Raw genomic sequence first — 23,056 nt, 5'->3', positions numbered from 1 at the left:
TTGTATTTTTTTTTGGTCTCCGTTTAATATTCAGAGCTGGGGGTTCTTCCCTGTCACACTATCTCTTGTGATTATTGATCTCAGCCCCTTGCTTCTCCCATACCACTTACCATAATTTGCCATTATTTGATTTGTATGTTTGTTTGCTTTTTCGCTTGCCTCCTGTAATGTCAGGGTCTGTGTTCATTTTATTTATTGTGTATCCCCAGGATTCATCCCAGTGCTGGCTACTCTCAGGTAGTCAGTGCATGTTTGCAGAATAATCGGCGGCATGTTCAGTGGGTGCAGCTTGTACAAGCCTCCAACATGTCGAAGGCAGCTACTCTTGACTTCTACCTCCTCATAAAAGGAAAGGTTCATCGGTTAAAAAAATATTAGGGGGCCCATGATGGGGCCCCAAGTTGACCTCTGTTGAATCTTGGACCATACTGAATACTTTGTTTTGTGATGGCAGCACTCTTTTGAATTAGTTCCTAATTTACTTTCCAAGAATTTTTACATGTCCTAGCAATGGGGATCTAAAAGTTCCCCTATTTTATAAACATCTTTAGTATTATTAATTCTCTATGAAGAACACAATAAACATTCCAAATCCTGGCAAAGGAAGTTAAAGATTGAGAGTTAAGTCTAGATAACTTAGAAGATTATGATTTTTACTTTTATTGAGGATCGACAATGTTATAAATTGTCTTTTTAGCTTAATTTAGGCAAGCTTCCACTTTTTTTCTTTTACTAATCTGCAGTTTACTCAAATAAAGTTTTCTGGCACAGCTACAGCGGATATAGAAGTTTCTTTTGAATTGCACTGTGTACTATCTGTAAGTAGAAAGCCCTGGGTGGTGGCAAGCTGAACTTGATAGCTCAAGCAATGGGTAGGTAACCCGCAATACAAACCTGGCCTATCTGGGGACACCCTGGGTCCAAGTTTCCTTGGCAAAAGGCCAGAGGGAGTCCAGCATTCAGGGTAGATGTCTGTTTCTATGAGGAGGTGGTGGGTGACTGCAGGTGATATGTGTGGCAGGGAACATGTCCATGCTTTGGAGGGACTTGGTTATCAGATTGTGTATAATTCAAGCAACAAAGTGGGAGAACTGTTGTTGGGAGACAGAGGGACGAGCCCTGAGCTGATTCAGAAGTTGGGAATGAAGGGAAGAGAGCGGGGATGCAAATAGGAAAGACAGGAGAATGAATGGGACATAACTTTCCTATGATCATATATGAATACATGACCAGTGTAGCTCCACATCATGTACAACCACAAGAATGGGGAGTTATACTCCATGTAGGTATGATATGTCCAAATACATTCTACTGACTAAAAAGAAAAAAAAAAAGAAAAAAAAAACAAGTTAAAAAAATAAAAGTTGATAGGGCAGTTTTTTAGTGACTGTGGTCAGGCAGTTGGTTGAGAATCTGAGGGACTTGGGAGCCAGACAGTTCATTTCCCTGAATAAGAGAAAATGATCTCTTTTCTTTGAGCTATTAAAATCATAGTAAATTAAAATATATCATATTATTTTGTAGCCCTCGTGGTTTTTGAATGGCGCTAACGATCATGTATTTTTCTTGCTTATGGATCATCTCATTTACATCTGGTGGAGATGTAAATGTTCTTTGGTCCATGCAAGGAAAAAGAAGGGAATTCTGACTTCAGTAAAACCTAACTCATCCCCCAATTTATTCAAATCATATTTGAAAAAGAGAAATGGAATTAAGGGGGATAAATTTTAACAGTGCAAAGCCTCTGCTAGTCAAAGATTAAGGGGTATGTGGCTTAGTATCTTTTAATTATTTTTTTTTCTTTTTTGCATCTTGAATATACAGTGTTTGAAATCTCTGGTTGGATCAACATTATTTTGCTCAGAGGTTTGTGGACTTTGCATACTGATTCTTTCCTGTTTCCAAGTACATTTGCTTTTAGGCTATTTTTATTCACTTTAAAGGAATTTTAATAACTTTCTGTTGACAGCATGGACAGCTGGTCTTGAGAATTAAAGAAAATTCACTTGCTGACTGAGGAAGGAAGTGACATCAATGAGCTTCTAAAGTCAGCCCAGAGGGGGAAATTGGCTTGTGAGAGAGTAGCCTTTCAATGCACTGTATTTATCGAGCGATGCCTTGAGATGCAAATTGCTGTATCAATCAAACCTATGGTGCCTACCTCCAACCAACTCCGTGCAAACCGAAGGAACAATGCCCTGAAACGCTGAGAAGAAAAAGGATGAGGGGTGCAGGAACCCAGGGGCGAAGTGAATTACGGGCGCTCAGGATGCTGCCTGGCTCAGCTGATACTTCATTCTCTGTCAAGCCTCAGTTTCTTTGTCTAGAAAATGAGTTTGATGTAAACTGTTGGTTGAAGTCAGTCTGTTCCCGTGACGGATGGGGAAGAAGACCACGAACTAATAGATATAGTGTAGACATGTCATCTTGCCACTTTTGTCCCAGAGAGAGCCATCAATTGCTTTTTAATCTCCTATTGAGGCTATGTAGATCCCTAGAGATTCTTGGGTGTCACATCATGCTGCTACCTGGCTCTCTAGTACTTTTAAATCTGTATTTGCTGTTGACAGTGAATCTGGACTTTCAATAATAATGATAAAAGGAAAACCAATTATCATTGTTATGATCGTGAATGATGCAAGGCTCATCATGGGCAGAGAATTCCCTGTCGCTGTTTTTCCAACACAGTTGTGTGATTGGATGGCGTGTGTGTGTGTGTGTGTGTGTGTGTGTGTGTGTGGTGTTGTGCACGCATGCATGTAGGAGGGTAGACATACACACCTGTATGTAAGACAGGCAGCAGGTATGATTTGTAGTTATAAGCTAGAAAATTAAGTTGCTAATTATTTGTTTCCTACTCTGCTGCATGTAAGGTGGCTACAGTAATGGTTCAATAACAGTTAAAAATGGAGTCTGAGTTTAAAATCTAGAGTCACGGGAATAACTCAGGCCAGGAAACAGGTGCATGAGCTGGCTAACGTTCTTTTTGTCTGTCCACATATTTGGGGCATTCAGTTCAATTTTCAAACTTTCATGATGTTAAATATGTTACTTGAACCAATTTAAAAATATTGATTAAATAAAGAAAGGTATAAACTCTCGCCTGTCTTAGTCTTCAAGCCAAAGGCTTTCTAGATTGCCTCTCAAAACTGGAGATGCTCTATCTCCAGCGAGACTCATCCATGAGGTCCTACAGTGATATTTTAATGAGCATCTCTTCTGGACAAGGTAATATTCTAGGTGCTCTGGAGGAACAGAAATAAAGTAGAGAAAACAAATGAGCTCTTTCGCACAGATGACATCAAATCATGGGGCTGTCAGCTATTTATAGTAAATTGCATATTTAATCAGGGATACAAGGTATTTGAATCCTGATACGGTAGCGTTAGTGATGGGGTCAGACTTTCAGACTTTCCTCGTCTTGACTTGGCCACGATCACTCCATATATGTTATTTGGCAGATTTCTTCACATTTCTGTTTTAGTGCACAACGATGGGGTTATATAAATAATAAATACTGCTCATCACTGCGTAAAGTCTTTGACTCTAAAAAGGATGAGAAGGACTGATGATTTCCAAAGACTTGGCAAATAACAACAACATAAAAGATGCAAAGGCCATGTTTAGGGGAATGACCTCGAGGGGCTTCTTGGAGGAGACAGCATTTGATCTGGGCAGGGATCAATAGCAGTTTGATGAGGGGAACTGCATTTCATTCCTCAGGATAAGCACGAACAAAGGCACAAAGCCCGAAAATGCCTGTGTAAGGAAGGTGAAGAGTTCTGGGTAGAGAATAATAAAGGACACGGTCAAGTGTCAGAGGGACCATCGTCATGGAGGACCTTTCTACTTAGGGGATGATTTTAGATCTATCTGGTGAGGGGGTTCTCAAAGACTTTTGAGCCAGGGGATGATCCAAATGATGTCTTACAAAGATTCATCCAAGATTAATCCATGGTTTGAGGATGAGGATTATGTGAACAAGATACAGGAGCGTAGATGAATGTGAGACACAGTGTGAGAAGAACAGACTAGGCAGAAGGAGAACATAAATAACCCCTAATTTTCGGCAGAGAGATGGTGGAGACTAAGGAAGGCTCTCTAGTTGAATATAAAGAAAGGAATAAATATTCTTATGGTTTGGATCTGAATGTCCTCCTGAGACTCATGTTGAGGGCCTGGTCTCCAATGCAGCAATGTCCAGAGATGGGCCTTCTGGTAAGGGATTCGATCATGGGACTCTGCTCTCATCAGTGGGTTAATCCATTGAGGGATTCATAGCTGAATGGATTATTGGGGGGGGGGGGTGGAAACTGCAGGAGAGAGAGAGTTGAAGAGAGTGAATCTTTAGGGTGTGCCCTTAGAGACTATATCCTGTCCCTGGACGTTTCCTCTGTCTGTCTCTCTGCTTTCCAGTCACATGGCGGGTGCAGCTTGGCTTCACCAAACCCTTCCACCATGAAGTACTGTCTCACCACGGGCCCAGAAATAATGGAGTCAGCGGACAATGGACTGAAGCCTTAGGACCTGGGACACAAAATAAATCTTTCCTCCCTTAAATGGTTTATCTCATTTTGTCACAGAGACAAAAAACAAAACAAAACAAAACAAAACAAAAAAACCCAAAAACCAAAAACCAAAAAAAACCCTAACCAAATAGAAAATTGGAAAACAGCTGCATTTTATTGATATTTGAATCATTTGATCACTATTTAGATAATGGATTGCAAATTTTACATTCTCCACAGTGAATGGGAAGAGAGTCCTTCTCTGAGGTACTCTTAAGGATTTACCACCAGGAATTAGAATATTTTAAGTTTAGTTTGAGAGTCTAAGTTCTCACCAGTTGTGGAGTTATAAGGCAACTAACTGCCAGTTTTGGCAGATGAAAATAGGGCAAATTTCCTTATTTATAAACTACCCCATGTATAAGTGGTCCTGGGCAAGTAACTTCTCTGAGCTACCTTATCTGTAAAATAAGGTTCATAAATATACTTACAGAATTATTTTTGGAGGGGGGAGTGGGTACCAGAGATTGAACTCAGGGGCACCTAACCACTGAGCTACATCCTCAACCCTATTTTGTATTTTATTTAGAGACAGGGTCTCAATGAGTTACTTAGTGCTTCACTTTTGCTGAGGCTGGCTTTAAACTGGAGATCCTCCTGCCTCAGCCTCCCAAACTGCTGGGATTACAGGTTTATGTGCCACAGCATCTGGCACAGAATTGTTTTTGATGATTAAAAAAATTCACATATGTGAAGGACTTAGCACAGCACCTGGCATCAATAATGAGCCAGTCTAGTACTCTCCCTCATGTCACAGGCTACCCAAGCTCAGGCTAATAAAACCAGATTATCTAGAAGCCAGATGAAAGCTATTTTCTAATGTGGTTAAGAAGAATGTATGTAATCCCTGCGGCTTGGGAGGCTGAGGCAGGAGGACCAGCCTTAACAATTTATTTCAAAGCCAGCCTCAACAATTTAGTGTGGCCCTAGGCAACTTAGTGAAACCTTGACTCAAAATAAAATATAAAAAGGGCTGGGGATGTGGCTCAGTGGTTAAGCACCCCTGGTTCCAAAAAAAAAAAAAAAAAAAGAAGGAGAAGGAGAAGGAGAAGGAGAAGAAATTTCAAGATTGTGAAAATGCTTTCTTATATGACCAAGGAGTATGGAAAAGAACTAAATAGAATATGAATTTTAATGCAAAAAGTAAAAAAAAATAAAAATAAAATAAAAATGAAAAAAGAGTGAGATTTAAATGACTAACAAATAGTCAAGAACTTTAGCATCACCAAATAAAAACAAAGTGCACAGAATCCTGCTTTTACCTTAATGTATATATGCACAGACATGAATTCAAATTCGGTCCATGGTCTCCACTCCCCAGTTTGCCAAATGGCTTGGGAGAAAGAAGGCTGCTGCTCTCACTCCTGTGGGGGAAACCAGCTGAGAGAAGGACAGCTGGGACTTCATGCCACACCCAGGCCTGTGGTTCTCTGGGGAACCAACTCTGATTCTCAGGCAAAACATGCCTTGAGAAGAAAGGTGGGTACCGGTGTCTATCGCCGTTTCACTTTATATGCTTCTTAGGGTAAATGATGATACGGCATCTACCACTGGAGGGTTAAATCCATTTTCTTTCCTTTCTATTCATGAAACTCTTAATAGAGACTGAGCTTTATTAATTCCTTAAGTTTTCCCATCCCAGGTGTTCTTGGCTTCTAATTATCTCCGGTGAGCACTCAAAGTCTTAGTATAGTCAGGGAAATCAGGGAAACTGTAAATCACACAATCAACCAATGGAAGACACTGGGTCTCATGATCTCTTATAGCAGGATCCACACTCTTAGTAAAAGTAAATTCTTCCTCTTTAGCTTTAGAACTGGTGAGAAATTCTAGCTTTTTAAAAAACTCGAACTGAATTTTGAAATGAGACGCCCCATTTTTTTTTCTCTGTAAATTCAAATAACAATTTTTCCCCCAGAAAAAAATATTAAAACAACACACACCCAGATGAAGAAAGCTGGTTTGTCTCTTAAGTTAGCTTTAGAGTACTAGGGACGACAGACAATAAATATGGCTATTTTAAAATGATCTCTTGTCTGTCCATACATCAACAATCAATGCTTAAGGGTGGAACTTGCTAGAAGGATTGTTCATGCTGAGATTGTTGATTGGTCTCTCAGCTTTTCCCACCCGAAAGACATGGCTTAAATGTACCTCCAGAAAGGTTGTTGGGATAGTGTAGACCAAGATTCTGAAGAAAGAAAAATCGAGGCTGTGCCTCTGTCAGGGGTCGCTCTGTTGAGCAGTGGGTAAACCTGCAGCATCAGGAGCCTGTGGCTCAAGTAATGGTTCAAGTAACAGAGACCAAACATAAATGGTAGCTCTTAGATGGCCCCAGTGTGGCACCATATTTTTAGTATTAACCTATTGGATATTTTCCTATGTAATTCTAACAGCAGAGGATGGTTCCAAGATTTTTTCGATTTCATAATTTTTTGGCCTTTGGGGATTTTTCCATTTGATTCCTTCTTCTATGTTTCAAAAGTCTTAAGTATCCTTCTAATTCTAATTCCCTTTGAGGGTGAGAGCAGAAGGCTTTTGAGGGGTGAGGGGTTGCTATAAAACCAATTATTCAGTGGCGATCTATGAACTTTTTACCTATTTCTTAAGTGCCCAAAGGCAGAAATGATAAAGTGATCTATGACTGCAGTCAATGAATGTATCATAGAAAATTCTTTAATAAGATTTTTATTCATTTGCATCATTAAAATTAAAGGGGAAATAATTTATTGTTCAATGGATTAAAAACTGATTATCATTAGCTTTTTGTAAAGCACAGTTTTTATTTCTTGAAGTTCACTTTTTTTCTTAGCAGTATATGAGTGGATTGCTTTTCACAATAATGATAGAATAATTTTTCTTCCTTTCCTTTTCTTTACTTCTATTTGGAAAATGTGTACCTCTGGTCATATTTGGTTATTTCTATGAAGGTATAACTTGAACAAGTAACTTAAACTTATGAAGCCCTAAACCATTTTATGCATGAATTGCTACATGATTTATCATCTTAAAAATCTCCTATTCTTCTATTTTTCCCTCAAAAGAACAGAGAACATGTGTTTCATAGCTCAAGCCAGCAGCACTAATTCTGCAAGAGTGCTACAGTGAGTGTTTATCTCACTGTAATTCTTACATTTAAACACACCCAATTGGTATAAATAAGAATTTAAGATGGCAACTTATTTTCTCTCACTGCCTTGCTCTATCCATCTTTCTCTCTTAACCAAGTTAGGGTCAATAATGTTTGGTAGTTTGCACCACCAATCACAATCTTCTCCAACTGGAAAGTCCTTTCTCCTTGGCTTTGATTAAATTCACTACTTATAGAGAGTTTTCTTTTTTCCTAGTTAAAAGATATTTGCTGTACCAAAAAAAGAAAAAAAATGCTAGTCATGATAGCACGATGCTGATTTTTGATTCAAATAAAAAATACATTATGCTTCCTCTGTAACAGCACAGACCTAGACAGGGTCTGCTTGAGAAAGCAGTGTGTCAATATTACTTTTTATTTTAAATTGCTATCTAAGGTTTCTTTCACACACATCAGAGCCTGTTTAAACTCTAGATCAGTTTTATTGATTAGATATTCAGAAGTGATTATAAAAAGTAAATTCAACATTCTTCACTCTAAGCAAGGTGGAACTTAGAAATCAATAAAAATCTCATTGTAGTCGTTGTGTCGAGATGATTTGCAGGACTAAGGTGGAGGCAGAGAATAACTAGAAGACCACTGCTCTCCCCCATCCCCCATTCCAGGAATCAAACTTAGGGGTGCTTAACCCCTGAGCCACATCCCCAGTGCTTTCTAATTTTTAAATTTTGGGACAAGGTCTCACTAAGTTGCTGAGGCTGGCTTTGAACTTGTGATCCTCCTGCCTCAGCCTCCTGAGCTGCTGGGATTATAGGTGTGCACCACCATGCCCAGGACTATAGTGCTCTTCAGGAGAGGTGAGGAGATTCTGAGACAGGATAAGTGGTATTAGGATTAGAATGGGGGTCCCCATTCCAGGAAAGCACAACAGGTAAAACTGGTCCGTTGGTAGGTAAGTGAAAGGAAGAAATGATGGCAACTAGCAGGCTGGACGTTTGGTGTCTGCTAGGATGATGGTGTCACTCAAGGAGAGGTTTTGGAGGGTAGGATAATGAGTTCTATTTTTTTTGCATAGCTTAAGTACCTACAGGACATTTAAGAATGGGAATATTGGGCAGGCAGATGGGTACATGATTCTGAAGCTCCAGGGGGTTGTCTGGGCTTCATGTGTAGGTGTAGCAGTTATCACAGTTCTGGGGTTAATTGATATGGACCATGAGTGATATTACTCAAGGAGAATAAAGTGAGAAGAAATAAAACTCGGGTGTAAGCAGAGGAAGAGGAGCTCAGAAAGACAAGGAGAAAGATCAGCCAGAAAGTATAAGAAATTCAAGAAGGACGTGGTGCAGTATTATCAAGGAAGCCAAGAAATAGCCACTTTGACAATGGTGGTAGTGGAAGCGCAACCTCTTAGGAGAAGGATTTATCAATATCTAGTAAAATCACCTTTGGATTTGCCCTTTGATTCCTAGTTCGTCCTGAAGATACACCGCTACAATATTCAAATGCACATTACCCGATATAGCATTTTAAGTATATATACTTTAATATATATAATAGTATATATACTTATATATATTATAAATATATATATTATAAATATATATATATATATAAATATATACTTATATACTTAGACGAAGAACAACCCACATATATCCACTCTGTGGAGGATAACTTATTTATTAAAATAGAAAGAGTAAAATAAATCTCTTTGAGATAAGACTGTGTATATATCTATATGGTCATATTAGCAGAAAGAAGCCCACTGAAAATAAACCAGAGACTGGTAAAAATGGGCATGTGTGGGCAGATGAGCAGGATGTGTTTGGGAGTGAGGCTTCTCCGAAGATACCTTTTTATACAGTTGTGGGTTTTGAAATGTGCAAATACTTTAGGTATGCAAAGTAAAAAGATAAAAGGGTAAATCCTAAAACTGAATGTGAACTGAAATAAATAAACCTCTTTATCAAAATAATAAAAAAGTGAGAAAAAATTCAAGTCACTGTGAATACAATACTTTATCTTCAAAGTTTCTGTTCTAAGAGCAAAATGTATTGAAAAGAGTTGGAAGTATCACTCAGTGAATTTATTGTTGGTAGTAATATTGGCACTAACATTTTAAAACAATTTTAAGTACAATTAGGGTAAAGAAAATATGTTTAAATGGCCAAAAAATGTAGTTCAACATTCCCAGCAGTCATAAAAATGGAAATCAAAACTACATTGAGATTTCATCTCATTCCAGTTGGAATGGCAGTCATCAAGAATTCAAATAATTGTAAATGCTTGCAAGGATGTGGGGGAGAAGATACATTCATAAGTTGTTGTTGACACTGCAAATTAGTACAACCACTTTGGAAAGATTAGAGATCCCTTAAAAAACTAGGAATGGAACCTATGTGACCCAGCTGTCCACTCCTTGGTATTTATCCAAAAGATCTAAAATCTGCCTACTATAATGATACATGCACATCAATGTTTATAGCAGCACAATTCACAATAGCTATAAGAACCAACCCAGGTGCCAGTCAATAGATGAATGGATTAAGAAAATGTGGTTTATATACACAAGGAGTTTTACTCAGCCATAAGGAAGAATGAAATTATGTCACTTGCCAGGAAATGGATGGAACTGGAGAATATCATGCTAAGTGAAATAGGCCAGACTCAAAAAAATAAAAAATAAAAAGGTTGAATATTTTCTCTCATATGCAAAAGCTAGAGAAAGTGAGGGGGAGAAAGGAGAATTGGATCACATGAAAATAGCAGAAAGATCAGTGAAGTATAGAAAGGAGATTGAGAGGGAGGGAGGAGGAACAGGAAAAATGGGGTTATGGGAAATGTATTCGACAAAATTATGCTTTGTACATGTATAAATATACCACAGTGAATTCAACGCCCCCAAAGAAAATAAGTTTAATAAAGTAAATAATATTAATATTTTTAGGAGCTGAAAATTTTAGTGTAAAAGAATTGTGACAAAACAGAGGAGTTCTAAATTTCAATTAAATAGAAATAGGAATACATTATTTAGAAAAACACCCTAGCATCCATGAGCACACCCTGGTCTTGGTAGCTGCATGCTATTATGGAAGGAGAAACCAAGGCTCCTTATAGAAACCTATTCCTGGGCCAGGGTCTAAAAGGATATCTCTTTCTGCCACCAATTCAAAAATAAAAAGGTCCTGGCAAAAATGATGCAGGCACTGACTTTAAGGGTTCTTCACTGGGAAAATGGGCAAGCTGAAAAAAATGATTATGACTGATGGTTCTAAAACATTGTGTAATTAAAAATGAATGGGTTTATAGGGGTCTCCCATGCCCCAACAAATGATGAGAAAGGGGGAAAAGGTCAAGTTCTCACTAGGGAATGTTAGCTAAGAAATGTAGAAAAAATGACAGAAATAAAATTTGTTTAAAATCCCCCATGTCATAACATGTTTCAGGTAGAGACCATCAGTGGATTCTAAAGTAGGATATTACCAACGTGCAAAGTATTCACAAATTTCTTCGTCATTGCAAAGGAAAGTACATTTTTTAAAATTACAGAGGTCTGTTGTGAACACTTTCAACAAATAGATCAAACTCGGCATCATTAGCACCAAACAAGTGACAACACACACTAAGAAGTAGAATCCTACCTGGGAGATTTCAGTGCCCAAGGTAGAGTGACACACATCAGCTCAACCTAATTTCCAAATCTGGATGTCAGTTCATTGAAGCTATGTGATAAGGAAGAGTGCAGGATTTCCTCAAAGACAACTGACCTGGATCCCTAAACAAGTCAATGTCGTGGGGAAGGGCAAAGGAAACCCAGAGACTATTCTTACAAGAAAATAAAGAACCTACTCCAAACTCAACCTTTAAACACTGGTGAGTTTCTGCTTCAGGGAAGAGACAGTTGTGAAAGACAGTCTTGGATGACTGGAGACATTTGAATATGAACTTGATATCAGAGGTCATTGCAGAACCATGGCACCTTCTTAGATGCGAAGATGGAACTTTTGCTACTTAGGAGAATACCCCCATTCTCCAGAGATATGTGTCAGCATAGACCTATTGGGAAGTGAGGTGTTAGTGTGTCTATAACTTAATTTAAAATATGCCCATGAACTTGTACCAGGTGGTGTCAGGCAGTACAGGAGGCAACAGGTTAATAACTTGTGAGTCCTGGGGATGGTCCTGTAGGCGCTCATTGTGCTATTCTTTTAGTTTTTCTGTAGGCTTGAAAATTTTCACAACACACACTTGGGTGGGAGGAAGCAATCAAAGTGCAAAGGGTGGTGGGAGAGGTAAGATTTTTTTGTGTGTGGGGGGAAGTCCTTTTATTTGATTAGTGAGGAGTTTAGTTACAAGTTTTAGAACAATAGTAGGATCTGAAGCCAAGTATCGGGGATGTTGGAGGTAAGACAAATGGAGATGGGTAAGGGAGGTCTTCAGTATGAGAGATCTGAAAGATAACGACACAAGAGATTGTGTTAATGTAGAAATGCTGATGGAACAAGAGAACTTAGAAATAGTTCTGAGCTGAGGGCAAAGAATCTGCCGAAAAGACCAGTGAGAACATACTGGAAAGGCAGTTTTGGAAACTTCCAGAAACAGGTCCTGGGGGATAGGTGGTCAATATATCCAAGGCTTAGCTTGGCTCTGAGTGAAAATAAGAGAAACATCTCCTTTGATGCCTGAGGTCAAGCGGGTAGAGGGTGTGCACTGAGTGTGAGCTGAGAGAGGGCGTGCCTCAGGCTGGAATTCCCACCAAAAATCCAGAGCAAGGAGGGACTGAAAAGGAAAAGACTGGGGCTTTCCAGAGGGCAGTGAAGGGCGGAGCCATCGTTTATGGGACCAGGACTGCTTGGATACCAGGTGGAGTGACGCCCATCGGCATGTGATCTCTCCATTTTTCTAGCAGGTGAAAAAGGCAGAATGCAAGGGGCTTGGTGGTCCCAAAGGGGAATCTGTTGGTCAAGGCCTAGGCCAGAGTGAGAAGGAAGGTGGCCAAAGATGGAGAAAGTGCAGGAATGAGGGGGATGCCTAAGAGGTCAAAGATCAGTTGGGTGGGTGAGAAGTGTCCAGAGAACAGCAAGAGCCAGCCAGCCCCTGGGATCTCAGGTGTTTGAAATGGAGAAGTTCCAGGTGAGGACCAAGTTGTGCCATGGAGCTGGTGGCCTAAGTGGGGCAGAGAGCTTACGCTCTAACCGACGTCTCCAGGCCCGACACGGTTACAGGAGCATGGCTTGACTCCAGTTTCCATCAGGAGGAGTCTGAAGGCATTCTGTCAGTGAGGGGTCCAGTTTGGGTTTACCGCCATTTGTTTCTAATTGCCTACTCAAATTTTAATTGCCCTACTCATTTTCTTTCTTTCTTTTTTTCCCTTTCCCTACTTAGAGGTCTTGGAAAGAGTCAAAAGTAAAGCAAGAATCCCCCTTCCAGGATTTATTTTAAGGAAGTCTCGGAGTGCACACAAAGCCACTCTGCACATGGGCTCCAGGCTGGCTGAGAGCAAACCTGAGAGGTCCCCAGTAGAGGACTGGCTCTTGAAGTCAGAATCATCCAGCGAGATTCTCCTTTAGCCAGTGGAAAATAAAAAGACAGGATGGATACATTCAATGCAAAAAAATAAGGGACAAAGCAGTATGTTTGCCATGAGCCTGTTTTTTATTGAAAAGCATCTCTCTCATGGACAACGTTGTGAATATCTGAGGGGTGGATTTATGGGTGATTTATTTTTTCTTTTGGTTTCTCTGCACATTCTAATTTTCTACAATGAGTTGTGTTACACATGTAATGAAGAAGATTGAATTTCAAATAAATGGAAATTACCACATAAATATACCCTTAGCAAGACTTTAAACAAACAAATCCTTTATTGTCTTAGTTGTTATTACTAAATCAGTGTGTGTTTGTTGTAAAGAATTTAGAAAATACAGATGAAAGACGTCAATAACTAGTTGGGATCCTAGCATTAATATGCAAGGCCCGAGCTCTGGTTTGGATATGGTGTGTGTCCCCCACAAAGTGTTTTGTGCCAGAAGTGTAGTCCATGGGGTGGCAGGATGAGGTTGTGGTGGGACCTTCAAAAGGTGGGCCTAATGATTGGTATATAGGTCAGAGGGTGCCATCCCTGGAGGAAATTAATGCTTGTCTCATGGAATGAGTCCCTTCTGGTGACAGCAGGTTGTAATAATGGAGGCTGCTGCATGTGTTTGATTCCTTCTTCATACGATCGATTCCCTTTCTGTTGGTCTGCCATAGTCCCCGGATGCGGGTGCTATGCTCTTTGGAACCTTCAGCCGTCAGAATTGTAAACCAAAGAAACATCTTTAAAAAGTACTTGGCCTCATGCATTTTGCTATAGCAATGCAAAATGGATTAAGACAGCCTGTTAACATTTGACACATCCTTTGAGATATTTTGTTTTTACTTTTCAAAAGTGGTATCATGCTGGTTTTAAGTCCTTCGGGTATACATGGAGGAGAGGGACAGCTGGGTCAAATGGTGGTTCCGTTCCTAATTTTCCAAGAAACCTCCATACTGCTTTCCATATTGACTGCACGAATTTGTAGTCCCAACAGCAGTGTATGAGTGTACCTTTTTCTCCACATCCTCGCCAACACTTATTGTTGTTTGTCTTCATAATAGCTGCCATTCTGACTGGAGTGAGATGATATCTTAGAGTAGTTTTGATTTGCATTTCTCTAATTGCTAGCCATGATGAACATTTTTACATATATATGTTGATTGATTGAATATCCTCTTCTGCAAAGAGGTCCTTGGCCTATTTATTGATTGAATTTTTTTTTTTTGGTGTTTAGCTTTATGAGCTCTTTATACACCCTAGAGATTAGTGCTCTCTTTGATGTGTGAGGGGTAAAGATTTGCTCCCAAAAAGTAGGCTCTGTGTTCACTTCACAGATTGTTTCTTTTGCTGAGAAGAAACTTAAAAACAGCATACTACAGGGACACAGTCACATCAGTGTTTATAGCAGCACAATTCACAATAGCTAAACTGTGGAACCAACCTAGATGCTCTTCAGTAGAGAAATGGGTAAAAAACAAACCCGTGGCATATATACACAATGGAATATTAGTCAGCAATAAAAGAGAATAAAATCATGGTATTTGCAGGTAAATGGATGGAATTAGAGAAGATAATGCTAAGTGAAGTTAGCCAATCCCTAAAAAACAAACGCTGAATATTTTCTGGGATGTAAGGAGGCTGATTCATAGTGGGGTAGGGAGGGGGAGCATGGGAGGAATAGATGAACTCTAGATAGAGCAGAGGGGTGGGAGGGGAGGAGTGGACAAGGAGTTAGAAATGATGGTGGAATGTGATGGACATTACTATCCAAAGTACATGTATGAAGACATGAGTTGGTGTGAATATACTTTGATTACAACCAGAGATATGAAAAAGTGTGCTCTATATGTGTAATAAGAATTGTAATGCATCCCACTGTCACATATAAATAAAAAATTTAAAAAGTGGTATCATCTATCACACAGACAGTTAAAATATTTTTGCTCACTTAAATAATCCTTGCATTAAATATTCTCACTCTGTTATTTTGAATGGCTATTTAATGGTTTAAACATATACTAGAGCTTCTTTATTTTCCTTCTACAGACACTTAAGTTATTTAGTTTATTTTGGAGGGGAAGGGACCCGATCATACAGAACACTGTACAGACTGTTCATGTGAATATCCTTTTTTTTTCTTTTCTTTTGGGATACCGGGGATTGAACTCAGGGGCACTCGACCACTGAGCCACATCCCCAGCTCTATTTTGTATTTTTTTAGAGACAGGGTCTCGCTGAGTTGTTTAGCGTCTCACTTTTGCTGAGGCTGGCTTTGAACTCGTGATCCTCTTGCCTGGAGCCACTGGGATTACAAGTGAATGCTACCTTCTCCATCTCCATGACCCTCCCTTAGCACAAATTTCTAGAAGTAGAATTGATGGATTCAAGAGTTGTATCAAACGCCTAAGACTAATATAGAGGTATTACTAAATACCTATTTCCCAACATTTCTTTCAAGCCTGAAATTTTAAAAAGTGCCATTTTAAAAGGAAACATGCCATTTAGGCAATCCTATTATTTTGACTTTTTAAATTTTTTATTATACAGGTTGAACAATATTACATTCTTACAGGGCTTTGGTATTTCTTCTTCTAGTAATTTCCTTGGCTGTCTTTTCTAATAGAATGTTTATCTTTCTCTTAGTCGTATTAATTTTTGCCTATTATACATTTTATGATGATTTTTCCTCATTTCTCATTCACCTTTACTTATTTGTCATGGCCACATAATTAAAGGAGAATGGTAGCAGTGGCTAGCACTTAGTGAGCACTTACAGTAAGTATATCAGTGCTGTGTCAGGCACATGGAATGGGTCTCTCACTTAGTCCTCCAACAATCTTGGGAGAGAAGACAACTACAGAGGATGAGGACCAAGGGTTACAGCAGTTCACATGCCCAAGACCACACAGCTGCTTACTTCTGAGTCTCTATCGTATCTGTTCTGGTTTCAGCCTTGCATGTCATGCTCAGTAAGGCATAATCCCAGCAAGTTTTTAAAAATAACTAAGTTGAGGCCAGGTGTGGTGGCACATGCCTGTAGTCCCAGCAGCTCAGGAGGCTGAGGCAGGAGGATTACAAATTCAGAAGCCAGCCTCAGCAAATTAGCAAAGGCCCTGTCTCAAAATCAATATATGTAAATAATAATATAATATAAATATAAATTATATATATAATGGTGTTGGGGATGTGGCTCAGTGGTAAGTGCCCTTTGTGCCAATCCCTGTGCTACAAAACAAAACACTAAGTTGAATCTCCATGTAATGCTATAGAACAATAATTACGTTGCATTTTCAGAACAGTGTATATAACTCTTACATTCAAAAAAGTACATATGATTAAATATCCATAAATAGTCAGAAGAGATACACTTTAACAGTTTGCTCCATGTAGGCTCCGGAGAGGAAAGGAGTGATGTTCACTTTTAATTTTTTTTAATACATCTAGTTTTTTTTTTTTTAACCTAAACTTTTTATTAGGAAAATGTATTGCATCTATTTAAAGAGAACACACTTTCTGGCTGGTTAAGAAGGCGTGGCTGAGGCCTTGAATACAACTCTTCTTCTCTGCACATTTGGACAGGCATGCATGCACTTCTCCAATTATTCAACCACTCAAGATGGTTGTTTGGGAGTGTACTTTGGGCTGGTTTTGTGTTGGATGCCCAGAATGCAGAGATGCAAGGACTGAATCTGTTCCCCCCCTCCTTTCCCGCTCAGTCCAGCAGAGAGACAAATGGACAACTCCAGGGTGATCATTGCCAAAGGAATGAGGCAGAGAACAGGAAGAATGTGGCGGCGGGGCAGGGCAGGGTTGGCCTGCAGGTGTCAGGAGAAACTTCACACGCCTACAGAATGCCCACCTCCAGCTGTGGACCTAACTCCTCTGTTCCTCCAGCCTGGGGCCAGGACAAGTGTCCAGTTACTAATCTGAGATTACCCCCTGTGGTTGGCTTCTTCCACTCCTACCCCACATTTTAGAAATAATCCCTTAGTAAATAATCCCTCTTCATTTACCTCCCCCTGAGTGTGGTCTCTATTTCCTCTGGGACTTTGACTGATAGATAATGGCTTTGACCTGGGGCAGCTGCAGCTCAGGGAAGCAAGGTGGTGTTGGGTGGCTGGCACTGAACCTGGGTGCTGAGGTCCAAGGCCATTGCAGGAAATATCTCCACAGGTACCAGGGTTAAAGTGGAGAAAACTAGGAGGTGGTACCAGGTTCATGAGTCAGGTAGCAGAAACTCTGAGGACTTTCCTAAACCCTTTGTGAGATGGGATGGAGCCAGAGGAAAACAGTTTGGTCTATAGTTATAAGACTATTTGTTTGTTTGTTCTCAAAAAACTGATGTTTTTGAGAAAACTGAGGTTATTAAAATTATTAATTTGTCCATTCATTCATTCAGCCAACACTGAGGACGTTGTTATGTAACAGACACTGTCCTGGGGGCAAAGAGTGAATGAAACAAACAAACCCTCTTACTTTTAGGGTCAGATTCAAACCAAGGTACTCTGCCTCTAAACATACTCTTGACACAGTCGCAAGCTGCCTTTACCAATTTCTTTCTTTCTTTTTCTTTTTTGGCACTGGGTGATTAAACCCAGGGGCACTCTACCACTGAGATACATCCTGGCCCCCTTTTAAAATTTTGAGACAGGGTCTTGCTAGGTTGCTGAGGCTAGCCTTGAACTTGATTGAGATCCTCCTGTCTCAGCCTCTCAAGTCACTGGGATTACAGGTGTGTGCCACTGCACCTGGTTCCCATTAAGTATTGGATAAAATTTTATTTGGCCAAAACATTGCTAGAAGGCCCCACTCTTCTGCCAATTCCTTGGACACTACAGATCCAGGTTACCTCCATCTCTCCATATCTTCTCTTCCAGATGCATACTTGCAGCTAAACCCCAGCATCTCCAAGCATCTAGAACTCTGTCATGGTAAGTCATCACCAGGACCAGTCACAAAAGCTAACATTACGCTTATTACTGAGCCTTTGGGTCTTTTTTTTTAAAGAATACAGAGAATGAAAAGATTAGCTGCCTACAAGCTCCCCCATCTGTTCAAACGGAAAAACTTCACAAACTCTTAGGTGCTGGGCAGCATAAATTCAAAGTTGTATTTTTAAAAAGCATTAAAAAAAGAGAAACAAACTCTTTATGTGATTTTTCCAAATGCAAACATCTATTTCAAATTAAACGATACCCTGTAACAGCATAATTAAGAACACACACTTGAATTCCAGGACTAATTCTCTTTGCTAGTTATTTGACTTCAGGTAATTTCGTAGCATCTCTAAACCTTGATTTCTTCCTCCAAAATACTGATGATCAGAATTCCTGAGGTTTTCATGAGGACTCATTAAGATATGTATGTATCATATTTAACAATGCCTGGCAAGTAGTAAGTGTTCAATAAAACAAGATACTCTCATTATAAGCATTCTCTCTTCTACTTACCACACCCCTCTCAAGAAGAGAAAACAATTGTGCAATCTAAATCTTTGTAGTCAGAGCAAAAGACTCTAAGATTTTTTAAATAAAAGAATGTTTTATATAAATTTAGAGAGAAACCATAAACTCCATTGAACCAAAGAAATAGAAGCAGAACTGAGACCCTGATGCAGTTAACATAGTTTAGACATTTACTAAAGTTATAAAGCTCTATCAAAATCAGAGACTTCATCTAAATTCATGCCATTTACTTGATTCTGTTGCTCAAATTTAACTTTGCCACTGAGAAATTGATGCAGTAATTTATGGATGTATTCAGAGGCCCCTCTTTTCTTGTAAGATTCAGTTAACAACCTTAACAAGGTATTGGTTACATAAAATGTACATTCTTTCTCCACCACCCATCTGGTGGCTGGACTGGCGCCCAGATAAGGACAAGTTGCCTCTGCTTTGCTCTGTTGCACCTGTTCCAGACAATGGGCTGAGAGCGTTGTGTGATTGGCCCCTCAGCAAAGGACAATTATGGACTTATGCAAGTATAGGCAGGGAGAGGGGCGTTGGATGGCTGGACTTATGCAAGTATAGGCAGGGAGAGGGGCATTGGATGGACTTTTATTCTCCCCATCCAGGAGCACATATGATCATTTTGGACTTCAAATTTCTTTTTCCTGCTTAGTGTGCAATACTTATAATGGGTTGTTTTATTTTTCTCCATTTATTTGTACTAGAGAAAACTGAAGCTGGGCCCAGATTATAATAATGGAAACTCTGGTGTTCTTCACAGCGAAGCTTCTCGGGCAGCGGGCAGGTGCACCAAGATCTTGACTCCCAGCACCTGGGCCTGCCCATGTTCTCAAGCTGAGCATCCTCCTACTCTTACAGCCTCACCCATTAACTGTGTAGGCCACACAAACACCACCACATTTTATATGTGCTATGTTGTGGATAAAGATGGAAAACACTGTTTTGGGGAAGCAGAAGCTTTGAGCTGCTCTTTTCAGAACAAAGCTAAAGGAAATGGGCACTGCCCATTTTGTATTTCACAGAGGAACGTAAGAAGGCAGCAGGAAGCAATCAAGATGGGGAAATCAGGAGGGCAGCTGGGACATCTCTTTGCCTCATGATGAGAAGTAAGGCAAGGCCGAGCTGGAAGGAACCTCAGCCGACAAAATAAAAGGCTCCCATCTTTTCTAACGTTCAGAACAGTGATCTCATACTCGCGCTCATTATTTTCGGTTATCCAAAGCAAACGATTTCTCGAGAAGCTATTAAAACAACTTGCAATCTAATACGAGACGTCATTTTCTCCCAGTGACCAGCACTGGGCCAGGCATTATTTGGGTTTAGAATTTTAGCTGACTGTGACTGAACTGTGAACCTCAAGTGAGTATCACTTTATTGGGGACCATGACCTGACGCTGCACGGGACAACTTACAGTGCCTTTCTCGAAACTTCTCACTTGCAGGAGGAGCCTGGTTGGGTAGCAGCGCAGTCATTTTATAACTATGTGAAAATTTGTGTGTGGAAACCTGAGTGACCTAACAACACACTCTTGGTTTACTCTAGCAATGTCCTGGGCTTTTTATAGACTGGCATCCCAGGCAGCAGGCCATCTGGCCCGCCCCTGAGCTTGACCCTGGCTGTGTTAAAGCCTGGGCTTTGGCATCATAGACCTGAGTTCAAGGTCTGTGTCTGCTGCTCATTAGCTGTGCAGTCTTGGGTGAGTTATTTAACAATCTTAAGCCACAGATGCAAATCAGAGATAGGTGGATGATCTTACAGCTTATTTCATGGTATTGCTTGACGACTAAATGAACAGTGTGTGCCAAGGAGATAAATTAATGCATGCTCACTCTCCTTTTTACTCCTGAAACGACAATAAAAAGCACCTGTACAGCTAATGCTAACAAGATCATATATATGATTATGTGTGTGTATGCATATATGTATATATGTATATGTATATGCATATGTGCATACACACATATGGATATATGTGCACACATATTTATATAGCTACATATGTTATATATTAATATATCCATATATATGGATATATATATATATATATATATATATATATATATATATATATATATTTTTTTTAGAGAGAGTCTTGCAGTCAATAGGCCTAATAAGGGACCCCGAAAGACAATGCACCATAATAGGACAAGAAATGATGTTGAAGTGGATGTTGAGGAAAATAAGCAACAACCACCACCCAGTGAAGTAAGATTTGCAACTAAAATAGAACAGATATGAACATGATCCATCTCAGTTCCTGTGCTTAAAATTGTGTGGTTTAGTAAAAAAAAATATGTAGTTTATTCATAATGCTGTTTTCTCAGGACTGATAGTTTTTGTTTCTTTCTGAAGTCTCAAGCATTTTTCAACTGACAGACCCAATTGATGATTTAGGGTGGGAAGGGCTAGTTAGAAAAAACTGACGTTGTTAAGTTTTAATCATCATTTTTTTCTGGTAAGTTTTAGAAGGTGGGTCACTTTAGGAGAACTATGACTTAGACAATGGCTATTGAATTAAAAAAAAACAAGGAAAAACAAATTGACAGGATACTTCTATCTTTCTAAAGAATTATAAATCCTTTTGACAAGATCAGGCACAGTAAAAGCATGTTAAAGCCTTAAAAATGTGTGTTATTGTCTTAGACTTGAAATCAGCAATGTACATTCATTTTAATTTGCAAGATTAGCAACCTAGTTCTTGGGGGTTTTTGAAAATTTCATCTCCCTTCCTTAAAGGCTTTTGAAACAAGGCAAAAATATAAATCATGCATATAAGGATTCTTGATTAAAATTAAAACAAAGTCCTCGATGACATGCTGACACTGGTTCCAGAGTCCCCTCCCTCAGCACACCCACAGGTATGTGTGCTAGTGATGCAGCTGTTCATAATCATTTGGTCTTCCAATGAATTAACCTTCTGTCCAGACATGTCTTCTCTCTTGTCCTGTCTGCTTCCTAGTTCCTTTGGCAAAGGACGCTGAATTGCCTCACCAAGTGAAGAAAAGTTGACTATTTCGAGGTACATGAATTATTTCAGCATTTCAGAATATCCTTTATGATTATGGGTGATTTGAAAATAAGATTTTAATTATTCTTCTCTAATACAACTTCACAGAGGTTCTCGTAGAGAGGCCCCCAAATTCTCGAAACGGACACAATTTTCTTATGTTCCAGGTGGCAGATGACGTGGGTGAGCCTGCGTACTTGACATTTTAGTCTCATGAATAATCAAGTCAATAATGCAGATAAACTATTTTTTTGGGGGAGGGTGGGTCAAAAGGAGAGTGTGACTGAAATATGGAGGACTTTATTCTTCCTTTAAGGAATTCTAAAAGTAATTATATTCATTGAAAAAAAAATTCCAGTATCGAGAATGTATAAAGTGAAAATGAAAAAAGATTTCTTTGCTATCAGTCTAGTTCCCCATGGGTAACTACAATTAACAGCAGTTAACACAGTAGAACGTTCTGAAAGTCTCTGTGGCACATTGAAGGATTTTTACATTTGTCTTTGTACATTTTACACACACAGGACCACTCTGTATAGGATACTCAGCTACTTCTGTTTTTTTTCTTTCATTTAGCAGTATATCATAAGCATTTCTCAATCATATAGGTTGACCTCACTGTTTTCAATTATTGCATTATATTCTACTGAATAGAAAATGCATAACATTTTAGGTGGGTAACAATTGCATGTGTTTAGAAATTTCTTATTACAGATGGCCAATGGTTCTTCTTGTATCTTTTTGACTCACATAAGCATACTCTGGAAGCTCAATTCCTAGAATTGGAATTACTTAGCTAACATGGTACACATATTTAAAATTTTACTTATTATTGCCAAATGACCACAAAAAGGGCTATACCAATTTCAACTCCACCCACAATACATAAGCGTTTGTTGTTTTATTCATATTGTCTAGCCTTTAGCATTACCAAGCTTTGAAACTGTTGCATTGTTATAGTTTTAATTGGCATTTGACAAATTGTAGGTGAGGAATATTCTTTTATGTTTACTAATCTTTTCATTTCCTTTATGTGAATTTACCATTTTCCATGCATCTATATTTTATGTCTAATGATTTTGTTGCACAGTAGAGAAGTCAGATATTTGTGTGCAATTCTAAGTATGCTTTAATTCCACTGTCTTTTGAGTAGGATTATGGAAGGTTTTTTGTGGATTCTTTAATATTTGTGAGGTAAATTTATCAAATACGGGGCTGGGGCTGTAGCTCAGTGGTAAAAGCGCTTGCCTCACATGTTTAAGGCACTGCGTTTGATTCTCAGCACCACATACAAATAAATAAAGATATTGTGTGTCTATCTATAATTAAAAAAATTTTAA

At 39.2% G+C, this 23,056-nt stretch overlaps 1 protein-coding gene and 1 long non-coding RNA gene across 7 annotated transcripts in view; one reads left to right on the top strand and one right to left on the bottom strand.

Annotated features, from left to right (window-relative positions):
• The window catches only part of LOC120886197 (uncharacterized), a 47,528-nt gene extending 26,917 nt beyond the window's left edge, over positions 1-20,611 (top strand). For both annotated transcript variants that reach the window (XR_013429617.1, XR_013429616.1), the window contains exons 6-7: positions 18,118-18,171; positions 19,413-20,611. This is a non-coding gene — a long non-coding RNA (uncharacterized LOC120886197). The remainder of the gene's footprint in view (positions 1-18,117; positions 18,172-19,412) is intronic.
• The window catches only part of Chst9 (carbohydrate sulfotransferase 9), a 244,400-nt gene that overhangs the window by 37,514 nt on the left and 183,830 nt on the right, over positions 1-23,056 (bottom strand). The window lies entirely within an intron of this gene.

This window comes from Ictidomys tridecemlineatus, chromosome 13, assembly GCF_052094955.1.
Source record: "Ictidomys tridecemlineatus isolate mIctTri1 chromosome 13, mIctTri1.hap1, whole genome shotgun sequence".
In the NCBI taxonomy this organism is placed as follows: Eukaryota; Metazoa; Chordata; class Mammalia; order Rodentia; family Sciuridae; genus Ictidomys; species Ictidomys tridecemlineatus.
Note: the sequence above shows the minus strand (reverse complement) of the source record. Positions and strands in the feature narration are given on the sequence as shown.